General features: G+C 38.4%; 1 protein-coding gene and 1 pseudogene across 1 annotated transcript in view; one reads left to right on the top strand and one right to left on the bottom strand.

Annotated features, from left to right (window-relative positions):
• Positions 1–14966, bottom strand: part of PSMD14 (proteasome 26S subunit, non-ATPase 14) — a 102615-nt gene that overhangs the window by 62487 nt on the left and 25162 nt on the right. The window lies entirely within an intron of this gene.
• Positions 802–996, top strand: LOC130019864 (uncharacterized; annotated as a pseudogene).

Raw genomic sequence — 14966 nt, 5'->3', positions numbered from 1 at the left:
TAACTGAAACCCAAGCACAAAACTTAGTAAGTCTACAACTGTACCTCATAGTGTTTCACTAATAAAAATTAAAAAAAAAAAAAAGTAAGCGATTGGGGCTGGCGTGATAGAGCACAGCGGATATGGCATTTGCCTTGCACACGGCCCACCTGGGTTCGATTCCCAGCATCCCATATGGTCCCCTGTGTACTGCCAGGAGAAATTTCTGAGTGCAGAGCCAGGAATAACCCCTATGCATCTCCAGGTGTGACCCCAAAACAGCAACAACAACAACAACAACAAATCCAGTCTTCCTACATGCTGAGCATGCTCTTAGCCTGCTGAGTTATTGTTCTGGCCCCTGGATATATAGGCATGCAAAAAAACCTAATGAAAAATCATAAAATAAATGTATTTTATTAATAAAAAAAAGCAAGGGATTAAATAAAGCAACAATAACAACAACAAAAACAAAATCTACTGAGCAATACAGCAAACCTGACAGGCTCCCCTGGAATCAATATTTTGATAATACAGAAATTTCAATGAGGAACAGGCACACATTTTCTTTCCTTTTTGTCAGAGCAATGCTAACTCTGAAACTTGAGCCTGTCCCTGGTCCCCTCCCATAAATACATAACACGGTAGAATACATGCAAAAACAGAAGCACATACAGGGATGTCAGAAATCAGAGCAACTTTGTTGATCATTTAAGCAAAGAACAAATAGTTTTCCAAACCCAAAAAAAAAGTATCATCCCATATATTTTCATTAAAAGCTTTTTAAGCATAAGCTCACATTCTTAAAAAGTCAAACGTGAGAAGACTACTTTCAGGGATTATTTCTATAGTTCATTTCTAGAGAAGTTGCTCTGATCCTGTAGAGCACTGAAACTGAGAGGAGTCAGAGCATCCTCTCCTTAACATGAAGCCAGTTATAGGTGTTGCTTTTGCAACTGATGATCGTTTTTCTCTTTCTTTGGAAGCAGAAGAGGGAAAGAATGCAGTCTGAGTGGTTTCATAGGGAAAAAAAAACCATCAAAGACAATACAACTTTGATTAGAATAGATGCTTTTCAAAAGTTAAAGTGTTTTTTCTTATCTATACCTTGCTTTTAATGAAAAATATTCAGCATTTTGAAAAGTAAATCAATTTGATATACTATAACAAGATTCAATAAAAATACACTTACAAGACAATATGACATACTGCGTCTGTTTGGTTCCCACAATTTGTACAAATACTATATCTGACTCATTCCCGAGGCATTTGTCTTTACTTAACTACAGTTTTCAACAAAACATTCTTTCAACAAATATTATCAAGTTACTCTTATGATTTCCACAGAACAGTTTTCACTAGAAAAAAAACAGTTCAAGACTAAGATTGGTTGGATGAAAGGAGTTGAAGATTCAGTATTTGTTACTGTAATCAGCTCTAGAACCACCAGCACATCATGAAAGCAAAGCCTTGGGGTGTTAAAAAATTCTAATAGCCCTACTGCCTGTTTGGGGTATGTCTTGCTTCATATTTTTCAAATGTTAATGATCTCATCTAATAAAATAAGAAGACCAAGAAACAATTTATAAGAAAAAGTACCAATCAGAAAAGAGGAAATCTCCAAGAATGGTGACTGTGATCAGAGATAAGAGAACAACAGGGGCTGGAGCGATAGCTCAGCCGGTAGGGAGTTTGCCTTGCATGCGGCTGACCCGGGTTTGATTCCAGCATCCCATATGGTCCCCTGAGCACTGCCAGGAGTGATTCCTGAGTGCAGAGCCAGGAGTAACCCCTGAGCATCACCAGGTGTGATCCAAAAAGGAAAAAAAAAAAAAAGAGAACAACAAAAAAAATCAGAAAGACTTGGGAAATCTGTGTACCATACACATGATTTAAGTATGTGATGAATCAATCTGATGTGGTACGAGTCTTAAAAATATATGGAGGAGATAGCTGATAAGTAAGTAACTAGGAGATGAGCATGTATTTTGTAACTTAGGTTTGGTACCAAAATGCTAGAAAAAAACTAAGTTTTGAAACATAATAAAAACAGATATTGTGGCCTGGCAGCTTAAAAGGGTAGGAGCAGATGCTATTGCATATGAGAGTCCTAGGTTCAATAACTGATAATGCATGTTTTCTGGAGCATTGAAGCTCCCAAGAATTGCTTGAGTGTGCCCCTCAAATAAAATAACAAAGAAACTTACTTTCAAAAACTGCCTCCCAGATGCAAGTAAGCAATGAACACAGTCAATAAACTGAAATGTTGGAGAAATGAAAAAGTATCCTTGACTGCAAGATTTGACTAGGGCAGCTGAGTTAAGTAACAAGTTAATCAAGATAGGACAAATTCTAGGCCATATCCTAAACCACCAGAATCTAATTAGTATACTACAGAGCTCTGGTAATGATAATCAGTGATATGGATTTGTCTCATTTTAACTAATTTTGTTTTTACTTTTATTAAAAACACTCTAAGATCTCCTTATCTTGATAAATCAAGATGACTATACAATTCAATGTAGCTAAAACATATCTATTATTTGTGAATAAGTTTAGCCTGCTGTAAAAGGAATAATGACTATAAAAATAAACACAGCGGGGCTGGAACAATAGCACAGCAGGTAGGGCGTTTGCCTTGCATGTGGCCTACTTGGGTTCGATTCCCAGCATCCCATATGGTCCGCCACGCACCGCCAGGAGTAATTCCTGAGTGCATGAGCCAGGAGTAACCCCTGTGCTATGCCAGGTGTGACTCAAAATGCAAAATAAATAAATAAAAATAAACGGTGATCAGTTATTCACTCAAATATACTAATACCTTAGTTGTTCTTCATTCCCAACTAGGTAAATACATGGTAATATTCCATGTATCAAAGACAAATACATGGTAGTCAAATTTGAGTTTCAGATATAGTTCCCATGTATTATTTGTGACATACTGGTATTTTTAAAAAATGTATTTGTTGCTTATCAAAAGCTCAAATTTAATTGGGCATAAGTATTCTTGTTAAACCTGACAGACCTCCTCCCACTTCCAAATATTTTCTATTCTCAGTTTATTATATTCTAAGTCTTGTTTTCATTTTATCTATTCTACCGAACATAAGCCAGAGGCAACTTCATTACTACTACATAGGTCAACAACCTCTTCCAAATTTTTGCTAGTACTTCTGGGGGCCAGAGATAGCTCAACTGGCTAGAGTTCATGTTTCGTATCAGAAGATCTGGATTCACTCCTCAGCACATGAGTCCCCAAGGATTTCCAGGAGTAACCCCCAAGCACTGAGTCAAGAGAGGCGCCCAACACCAAAAAGCAAATAGTGCTAGAAATGGGTGTATTAGGGCTAAATTTTGAAGTAAATAAATAGCACTTTTAATTAAAGCACCCTTGGCAAAATGGCTGATCACTTCCTTCTAATAAAAAGAACACAAACTAAATTTACAAATTAGTGACAAAAAACATCAAGTTTTTCCCCCAGAAATCAGCATCTACTTTGAAATATCTCTTCTCCAAATGCTAAAATAATTATCTTATAACCAGCAAGTATGTCTTTTAGTGTAGGCAAGGAAAAAAAAAATCCATCTAGAGCATCCTATACACCATCCTGCTGGTGTCTACAACCTTAGCGACTAGTCTAGCTGACAGTGGACCCCACCCTGAGCAGCAATTGGCACTACACTAGATATTCTCTGATATACCCTCTCCTGGTGGCCTAAATCTCGATTAAATAAAACTCTTAGTAAAGGTTTGGTTCTTTTCTCTGTAACTTCACACAGGATCTGGGTCAGTGTTCTACACATCACTATTGCACCCTGATAAACTAATAAAATGTGACACGTTAAGACTACTAATATAACTGAAAGAATTCTACACTAGAAAAAGATTTCTGAGCACGTGCACACACACACGTGCACATATACACAAGATACTCAACCTCTTTATAAATAAATGCAATTTTAGCTTGTATTTCTGCTCACTATCTCACTCACAAACATGCCAAGGAAGCAGGCATTCTGATGCCTATGTGAGCCAAGCATACTTAAAAATGCCAAAGGCAATCCTTTGCTTGTGTGGTCTCCAAAAAGGACTTTCATATTCCCTCCCCTAGAATGTTATGGACATCCAAAGGGCAAAATAAATGAGAGGCTAAAGAACAGAGAACTAGTATGCTCAGAAGTACTCCAAAAACAAAAGACTGAGAGAGTAAACCAATTAGGCAGCAAACTGGGCACAGCAGATATTCATTTACAGAGCTATCATTCTGGGCCCTAAAGTAGAAAGTTGCCTTCCTGAGAGAGAGGCCAATGAAGCAGGCATGTGAGCAGCTGAGAGAAAAGAAAGCCAAGTGACAACTACCCACAGAATAAACAATGAGTATTTTTTTCCCTAACTATTAATTTTGGCTTCTTTTAAAACTTTATAGGAATACTTGATAAAAAAGATTTAATAAATACAAAAAACTCACTGCCCAGCTTTGAAATAAAACGAGTGGGAAGCTCCTGTGTTCTTTTAATTGCCTATACGTAGCCATGATTCTAATTTTGGTGATTACTATGCATCTCTTTCTACTTTCAATGCAGACATACACACAGAAAATACGAAACATTATTCAGAATGATGTTTAAGCTGTAACTAAAACTTAGTAAGAATGCCTTAGTTTTCCACTTGCTTTTTTTCCATTATGCTATTATAAAACAATCATGTTGATATGTGGAGACTATTCACTTTCATCATCTTTTATTAGAAAAGAACCCGACCCATTCTTATGGATTACTAATGGAGGCTTTAGCAACTACCATGACAAAGGGAAGTCTCGTATGATAAGACTATTAGCCTAAAATGTTTACAATCTGGTCCTTAAAAAAGTCTAACCCCTTTTATAAGTAATGCTGTTATGAATATCCATGTGGGAGACCTTCTTTAGGGAATATAATTAAGAACATATTTGCTACCTTGTAGGTAGGGAAATCTTTATCATTACTAGATTATCTAGTACAAAAATGTCTTCCAAGGTGGTTGAACATACCACTGGCTTAAAACATGTTCATAAAGCATTTGTGTTTCTTTAAATTTCTCTATCTTTTGCTCATTTAAAAATAGATGTCTCAGGGCCAGAGAGATATCACAGCAGGTAGGGCATTTGCCTTCCATGTGGCTGACCCAGGTTCAATATCCGACATCCCATATGGTTCCCAAAGCCTGCCAAGATTAATTTCTGAGTGCAAAGATATGCATAACTCCCAAGCAAAGATGGGTGTGGCCCCAAAACAAAAAACAACAACAAAAAGATGTCTTTTATTCTACTGATTTGTATAAGTCAAATACATATATTGATTAAAATGTTGTCCATTAGGTTAGCTATCTTTACCAACGCAGCTGGTCATTTTGATTCTTACATTTCTTCCTGTTTCAGCTGCATCTGAAAAGCAACAACGACTAACAATAACTTAATAATAATACTTAATAATATTCAGTTATAAAGATTACATAAGATATATATTTAAGGGACTTAGAACAATGTCTGGCACAAGTACATACGCAACAAATAACAACTGCAATAAAGTTTCTTAAAAAGGAAATGCCTTTTAAACTTTACTGTAAACGTATAATTTGTCCATTTATGTCATTTTACTTAGTAAATTCTGTTCTAATATTTAATTTTAGGTGTTCAAAAAGCAATAAATATTTCAAACTATCTTCATTTTTCAAATCTAAAATGTGACTTTTAAAAACAAATGTGAAAAAAACTAAATAAATAACACTGACATAATTACACAATAATTGCATTAAAGGTGAATGATCCAACTGCCTCAAGGAAAAAGCCAAGACTGATTATCAGACTTGATTTGTAACAAAAATAAAAACACTAAGATCTACAAAACAGGTGCTTCTAATAGATAAAGACTCTAAAGATTAACAATAAAAGATATACCACATTAACACCACAAAGAAAGCTGTAGGGCCTATATTAACACCAAATAATTTTAGAGCAAAGCAAATTACAAAAGATAAAGGTCATTGTTATACATAATGATAAAAGGCCAAATCATGATTATTTAAAGAGGCAGAAAAAGGCAAAGTCCAACATCCATTACTAAAGAAAATTCTGAATATAAAAAATGTTCACCAAGCATCTTTTTTCCACAATAAGTCTGCTTTCTCTATGCCTCTCACTATTTCACTATCCCCCATATTTAAATTCCTTTAAATAAAAACTATTCAGGTTCACAAAAAAAAAAAGGAAGAAAAAAAAAAAGCTCACTAAGCATCAAAAAATGAGACACTGGCCCTAAAAGACAGATGTGTTTTAACTGCTTGCTTGGCATACTGCCTACCCAATCCCCAGCATCACCTGGTAATCCGATCACTACTGGGAGCAGCCTCTACGCACCACAAGGTGTGGCTCCTGGCTCAATACTTAAAATATAAACAAAAGATGTAAAATTTCGTATACTGAAGACTACAAAAATTTGTTGAGAAAAATAAGATATAAATATACTATGTTCATAGATCAAGACTTAATATAATCACTGTGTCAGTTTGAGAATACACACAGAAGAAAACTTTTTACAAAACAAAATAGTATCTCTGGTCAAAAGTACAGGGGAAAACTATTCTTTCAAGAAGGCAGCTGCAGGCCACATTGTCACATCTATTTCTTTTCTTATAGTCCTTTTAAAGCTACAGAGGAGTCCTTAAATGCAACAAATTATTCCTCAAAGTTACTTTTTTCTTAATGTTCTATTTCTTCAAATATCATGATATACTTTAGAGTTACTTACTGTTATACATATACTTGATTTTCTTTTAAAAGAAGGGCTGGAGTGATAGCACAGCGGTAGGGCATTTGCCTTGTGCGCAGCCAGCCTGGCCGAGCCAGGTTCGATTCCTCCGCCCCTCTCAGAGAGCCTGCCAAGGTACCGAGAGTATTCAATATGCCAAACACAGTAACAAGAAGCCTCACAATGGAGATGTTACTGGGCCAGCTCAAGGAAATCGATGAACAACGGGAGGGCAGTGTTTTTGTTTAAAAGAAAAATCCAGCTCTTCCTGTTCGCCCCCAACGCTGTACTGGTCTTCTTCCTCCCCCAGGTTGTACCCCCCCACACACACCACACACACTCCAGGTACCTGTAGGGGGCGTGGCCTCTTCAGAAGTGGGCGAGGCCTAATTTTGGGCGGGCGGGCGCTCTCTTGGCCCCAGCTAATCTACTCGTACCCAGCAATCTTGAGGTACATCTCAGTGTCCATATCTCCACACCCAACATGAAGGAACAACGCAAATCCCTACCGAGGGGAGGACAATGAAACGAATCCAGAAGCCTCAGTAGGTGCTACTCACCTAAGGGACCTCTCTGAGAAAGAATTCAGATATGAAGTAATGAAGATGTTCAATGAACTCAAACAGTGAGACAGATATCCAGTAAGTTAAAGGAGGACATGAAAGATAGTAGAATGGCCACAGCTGAAGACAGAATCAGTGAGCTGGAAGATCAGCTGCACCAAGCCAACAGACAACAACAAACAACGGCAAGAGACCTCAAAATAGCTCGAGAGCGAATCAGAGTCCTAGGAGATGATTCCAAGAGGAACAACGTTAGAATCATTGGAGTACCAGAAGGTCAGGGAAACAATCCCAATGAAAAAGCCACGATCAAACAAATCATTACTGGAAAATTCCCAGAGCTGGACAATGCAGCCATTCAGATTCAAGGAGCCCGAATGGTGGCAGCTAAAAGAGAACTGAAAAAAACCACTCCAAGCTGGAGCAATAGCACAGCTGGTAGGGCGTTTGCCTTTCATGTGTCCGACCCAGGTTCGATTCCCAACATCCTATATGGTCCCCCCACCCCCACCATATGGTTCCTCCTCCCGGCCCCAGCATCACCAGGAGTCATTCCTGAGTGCAGAGCCAGGAACAACCCCTGAGCATTCCCGGGTGTGACCCAAAAAGAAAAAAAAAACCACTCCAAGACATATCATAGTTAGAATGATGGATGTCATGGATAGAGACACAATACTGCAAGCAGCAAGGTCAAAGAAGGAAATCACATACAAAGGAGCACACCTTAGATTTACAGCAGACCTATCAGAGGAAACCCTGCAAGCCTGAAGGCAATGGTGGGATATAGTGAAAAAACTCACTGAAACGAACGCTTCACCAAGAATACTCTATCCAGCTAAACTCTCACTCAAACTCGAAGGAACAGTACACTATTTTGTGGATAAACAGCAGCTCAGGAACTTCATAGACTCAAAACCAAACCTAAAACAAGGGCTAAAGGGGCTACTATAAGACAAGACAAACCCTACAAGCACAACAGACCCTTACAGAAAAATGACACAAAATCCCATAACAATAATCTCTCTCAACATCAATGGTCTAAATTCACCAATTAAGAGACAGAGTGGCAAAATGGATTCAGAGACAGAACCCAACATTCTGCTGACTACAAGAAACTCATCTCAACAGTCAGAGCAAACACAGACTCAAAGTTGAAGGATGGAAAACAATCCTGCAAGCAAACAGCTCCCTCAAAAAAGTGTGGCCACACTAGTATCTAACAACATAAATTACAGGTTGAAAAAGATTAGAAGGGACAGTAAAGGCCATTTTCTATTCATCAAGGGATACATAAAACAGGAAGAAATCACACTCTTAAATGTATATGAACCTAATGAGGGAACAGCTAGATACTTAAAACAGCCACTAACAGATTTTAAGGAGAACATTGCTAGCAACACAATAGTAGCTGGAGACTTCAACATTGCTTTATCACCTCTGGATAGATCAACAAGAACATAAATCAGCAAGGAAATACTGGCTTTGAACAAAGAAATAGAAGAGAGAGGGCTTATAGACCTATCAGGGCACACTCCAAAAAGAAAGAATACACATTCTTCTCCAGTGCACACGGAACATTTTCCAAAATAGACCATGTCCAAGGCCACAAAACATACCTCAATAGAATTAGGAGGATAAAAATAGTATCAACAATCTTTTCAGACCACAATGCACTGAGAATAGAAGTGAATCACACACAACACGGAGAACCAAATCAAACACCTGGAAATTAAACAACTCAATGTTGAACAATGAGTGGGTCAAGAAGGAAGTCAAGGACAAAATCAAAAGAAACCTGGAAACAAATGAGAATGAAGACACAAGCTACCAGAATCTATGGGATGCAGCTAAAGCTGTGTTAAGGGGAAAATTTATAGCCCTGCAAGCATTTCTCAGGAAGGAAGAAAGGGCCCACATAAACAACTTGACTTCACAGCTCAAGAGCTTAGAAAAGGATCGACAAAAGAAGCCCAAATCAGGCAAAAGTAAAAAGATCATAATATTCAGAGCAGAAATCAACAACATGGAAACCAAAAAATCAATCCGAAAGATCAATGAAACCAAGAGCTGGTTCTTCAAAATTCAAAAGATCATCAGAGACTACTTTGAAAGTCTGTATGCCACAAAACAAGAGAACCTAGAAGAAATGGATAAATTCCTGGATTCCTATAATCTCCCAAGGCTGAATCAAGAAGATCTAAAGTACCTAAATAGACCTATTAATATCAAGGAAATTTAAACTGTAATCAAAAGTCTTCCTCAAAACAAAAGCCCAGGTCCAGATGGATTCACTAGCGAATTTTCCCAAACATTTAAAGAGGACCTATTGCCAGCTCTTCTCAAGCTTTTCCAGGAAACTGAAGAAACAGAAACTCTCCCAGTTTCCATGAAGCCCAAATCTCTCTAATACCAAAAGGAAACAAAGAAACCACAAGAAAAGAAAACTACAGGCTGATATTCCTTATGAACACGGATGTGAAGATTCTCAACAAAAGACTATCAAATAGAAATCAACAACTCATCAAAAAGATCATACACCATGACGAAGTGTGATTCACCCAGGGGATGCAAGGATGGTTTAATATTCGAAAATCAATCAACATAATCCATCATATCAACAAAAGATAAAAATCATATGATCATATCAATAGATGCAGAGGAAGCATTTGACAAGATCCAGCACCCGTTTTATGATGAAAACCCTCGCTAAAATGGGTATAGAGGGGACTTTCTTCAATATAGTTAAGGCCATTTCCCACAAGCCTAGGACAAGCATCATCGTCAATGGGGAAAAAATGAGAGCCTTCCCTCTAATATCAGGGATGAGACAAGGATGCCCACTCTCTCCACTGCTGTTCAATAGAGTACAGGAAGTACTTGCAATAGCGGTTAGGCAAGAAAAAGATATTAAGGGCAGCCAGGTAGGAAAGGAAGTAATCAAGCTCTCACTATTCGCAGATGATATGATATTATACTAAGAGAACCCTGAAACCTCTACCAAGAAAATTCCAGAAACAATAGACTTGTATAGTGAAGTTGCATGCTATAAAAGCAATACCCAAAAGTCCATGGCTTCCCAATACACAAGTAATGAGAGAGAATAAAGTGACATAAAAAAAATAAATCCCGTTCACAAATGTGCCCCAGAAAATTAAGTACCTAGGGATCAGCTTAACTAAGGAAGTAAAGGACCTGTACAAAGAAAACTACAAAACACTACTTCAAGAAATGAAAGAGGACATGAGGAAATGGAAAGATATCACCTGCTCATGGATCGGGAGAATTAACATTGTCAAAATAAAATACTCCCCAAAGCATTGTACAAATTCAATGCGATCCCTATAATGATACCCATGACATTCTTCAAAGAAATGGAGCAAACACTCCTGAAATTCATATGGAACAATAAGCCCCCATTAATAGCTAAAGCAATTCTTGGGAAAAAGAAAATGGGAGGAATCAACCTCCTTAACTTCAAACTCTACTACAAAGCAATAAAAATTAAAATAGCATGGTAGTGGAACATGGGCAGAGCCGCAGACCAATGGAACATGAAGGAATATCCCTACACACGACCCCAAATGTATGAACATCTAATCTTTGATAAGGGAGCAAGAAATGTGAAGGGGAAAAAGGAAAGCCTGTTTAACAAATGGTGCTGGCATAACTGGACAACCACATGCAAGAAAATGGGCTCAGATTTCTGCCTAACACCATGTACAAAAGTAAGATCAAAATGGAGTAAAGACCTCAACATCAGACTGGAATCCATAAGGTGCACTGACGACAAAGTTGGCAAAACACTCCATGACACTGAAGCTAACGGTATCTTCAAAGATGTCACACTGCTGGCCAAGCAAGTGAAAACAGAGATAGACAAATGAGACTATCTTAAACTAAGAAGCTTCTGCACCTCAAAAGAAACAGTGACCAAAATACAAAGACAAAAGACAGTCTACAGAATGGGAAAGGATATTTACCCAATACACATCCGACAAGGGGTTGATATCAAGGATTTACAAAGTACTGGTTGAACTCCACAAGAAGAAACATCAAACCCCATCAAAAAATGGGGCAATGAAATGAACAAAAACTTTCTCAAAGAAATCCGAATGGCAAAAAGGCACTTGAAAAAATGCTCTATATCATTAATGATCAGGGAAATGCGGATCAAAACAATGAGCTATCACCTCACACCACAGAGAATGGCCCACATCCAAAAGAACAAAAGCAACCGGTGTTGGCGCCGATGTGGTGAGAAAGGGACTCTCCTTCACTGCTGGTGGGAATGTGGACTGGTTCAGCCCTTTTTGTAAACAGTATGAACGATTCTCCAAAAAATTAGAAAATGAGCTCCCATTTGACCCAGCAATACCACTCCTGGGAATATATCCCAGAGAGGCAAGAAAGTATAGTCGAAGTGACATCTGCACTGATTTGTTCATTGCCATTGCAGCACTGCCTACAATAGCCAGAATCTGGAAAAAACCTGAGTGCCTGAGAGAGAACAGATGACTGGTTAAAGAAACTTTGGTACATCTACACAATGGTGTACTATGTAGCTGTTAGAAAAGATGAAGTTGTGAAATTTACATACAAGTGGTATTACATCATGTATCATGCTAAGCGAAATGAGTCAGAAAGAGAGGGACAGATATAGAAAGACTGCATTCATCTGGGGAACATAAAGTAACAAAATAGGAGACTAACATCCAAGAATAGCCGAGATCAGTACCAGGAGGTTTACTCCATGGCTTGGAGGCCAGCTGCACATGCTAGGAGAAAAGGCTGCTCAGATAGAGAAGGGAACACCAAGTAAAGGGTGTTGGGAGGATCCACCCAGGATGGGAGATGCATGCTGAAAGACTATAGACCAAACATGATTGCCACTCAATGCCTCTTTTGCAAACCTCAGCACCCAAAAGGAGAGAGAGAACAAAAGGGAATGCCTTGCCACAGAGGCAGGGTGGGATGGGGGGGATGGGGGGTGGGAGGGATACTGGGATCAGTGGTGGTGGAGAATGGGCACTGGTGGAGGGATGGGTACTCGATCATTGTATAACTGAAACCCAAACAGAAAAAGTTATAAGTCTACAACTGTACCTCATGGTGTTCCAGTAATAAAAATTAAAAAAATAAAAGTTGAAAAAAATAAAAATAAGAGAAATCCGAGCGAGAGAGATAGTAGTCTAATAGGCTAAATGCATGCTTTGTTCAATCCAGCACCAAATAACCCCCTGAGGACTGCTAGCAGCAACCCCTGTACAAGGTAAGAGTAGTCCATGAGCACTGCTGGGTCCCCACACCAAAAATAAAGGAACAAAAGGGAAACGTATTGTTAAACAAAGTTATCTATTTACTGAACATTTTTATTAGGAGCAAAAGAAAGAGCTAAGCCATAAAAAACATAAAAGTCATGGTGGACAGGAAGTCCAAACGACAGGAAGTTTGGACAGGAAGTCCAAACGATTAAACTTAGTTGACTCTTTCTCTCACTATGGTCAGTTGGTGGAGGGTATAAAGCCTGATAATTATAACCTGTAAAAACTAGCGTTCATGAAAAATGAGTAGGAACAGATGCCAAACCATCCTCTTGGTTGCACATTCAGGTATACAAAGACAATCCTTAAAAAGTCTTTATAAATACTTGCTCATTTTCAGGATACTAAAACAGTAATTTAAAAAATTTCATTTTATTTAGTAATTAACATTTATTTTTATAATTTTGAGAAGAGAGCAATATTTTCCTTAAAAAAGGTATTTAGTGGCAATATTCAAAAGGATAATATTTGAAATAGCCACTGTTCAGCGTCTTTTGTTTGAAAAATGCCTACCATAGAGGCATGATGGGGGATAAATGGCGGTGTTGGCAGGAAGGAAACTAGGGAGATTAGTGGTGGAAGATGTACACTGGTGAAGGATCAGCTACTGGAACATTGTATGACTGAAGTCCAATCATTAACTTTGTAACTGTGTATCTCGCGGTCACAGTCATGGTCACTGTCCTCCCGTTATTCATCGATTTGCTCGAGAGGGCCCAGTAACATCTCCATGAGACTTGTTACTGTGTTTAGCATATCGAATTCTTCACGGGAAGCTTGCCAGGCTTTGCCCTGCAGGTGAGATACTCTCAGTAGCTTGCTGGGCTTTCCGAGAGGGGTGGAGGAATTGAACTTGGGTTAGCCATGTTGGCTGCATGCAAGGCAAATGCCTTATCCGCTGCGCTATCGCTCCAGCCCCTCTCACAGTGATTCAATTAAAAAAAAAAATGTTTCATTTAAATGTGACAGGCATAAAGAACGCATAAAACACTCTATCTTGACTGACCACGGACCTCGTTTGGTTCCAGAATGTAGCTTTTGCTACTGCCCAATACAAACTGCCATTCACAGTGAATCTGGACAGGTCATAGATGGGTGTTAGGAGAGAGGGGCAAGTGGGTGTCCATAAAGTAGCAAACACCGTGAGTATATTTTTTTTCCTTGAGAAAGTATATTTTTTTCCTTAGAGAAAGACTGAGAGAAGGGAAGGAGTCATACCCAGCACCAATGAGGAACTTCTAGTTTTGTGCTCAGGGGTTAATTAATCCTGACAATGCTCTGAGGACATATTTTGGGCCACGGACTGAACTGGGGTGAGGCACACAAAAAGGCTAGTGTCATAAGCCCTGTACTATCTCTCTAACGCAAAGGCCATAAATTTCTTCACACACACAAACTGGTGGGCAAAAGTCTGCCCAAATTTTAGTAATCTAGGTTTGTAGGAAATGAAGAAAAGTATGGAATAGTTCTATCTGATAGAAAAATCATCCATGGTCTCCAACATCTACTCACAGCTACAAACATTTTAGGTCAATTTACTAAAGAGAATTTTCCACAAAATGTAAAATAATGCAAGGAAAATACAGGATAGTAAAAATTATGATAATTTCAAAAAATTTTAATTCCAAGTTAAACAGGTTTTAAACATAATAACTACTAAAAAATAATTTAAATCCCCAAGAATTTATGAGACAGCTGTTATGGGTACTCCACACAACTGCTACATTAGAAATCTCAACACTTATGTGGCCTAGACAAATTTATATTTATTTAAGGGGAAAAAAGACACTCGAAAATGAGTTTATATTAATGGAAAAGTGCAAAGAAACTTGCTGATGTGTGCCAGCTCCATGGCCCACGGGCAATGAGCACTGTCTGCCTGTGCCAGTCAGATCACCAACCAAGATTACTGTGAAAACTCTGAAAGAAGCTGTTAGCACTCTGGTTTAATCTCAGCACAGGCCAGAGCAGCAGATTAAACAGAACTTTACATCAGTGGCAGGTCTCCCAAGTTCTCTTGATGCCATAGAATTCATAAGTGGGATCAGTATGTTCTAAAAAAACATGGTACTGCAAAAGGGGGAAAAAAAAAGGTTCCACAGCATCAAGCAGTGTAATACTTGAAACCTCATCATCAAAGTGACAGTTTTCAAGTGCCATTTATGATGCCCCAGTCTGGAAACATCCCAGCTAACCCATCTGATCAACAATTTCACAGATGGAAGCACTTGATGGCTAATTGGCAAGTCTATTATTCAAATAAAACAGCTCACTGTACCTCTTCTTTCATTATTACAAATCAAGGTACAAGAAGACT

The sequence above is a fragment of the Sorex fumeus genome, unplaced genomic scaffold, assembly GCF_029834395.1.
Source record: "Sorex fumeus unplaced genomic scaffold, SorFum_2.1 ptg000009l, whole genome shotgun sequence".
Taxonomy (NCBI): Eukaryota; Metazoa; Chordata; class Mammalia; order Eulipotyphla; family Soricidae; genus Sorex; species Sorex fumeus.
Note: the sequence above shows the minus strand (reverse complement) of the source record. Positions and strands in the feature narration are given on the sequence as shown.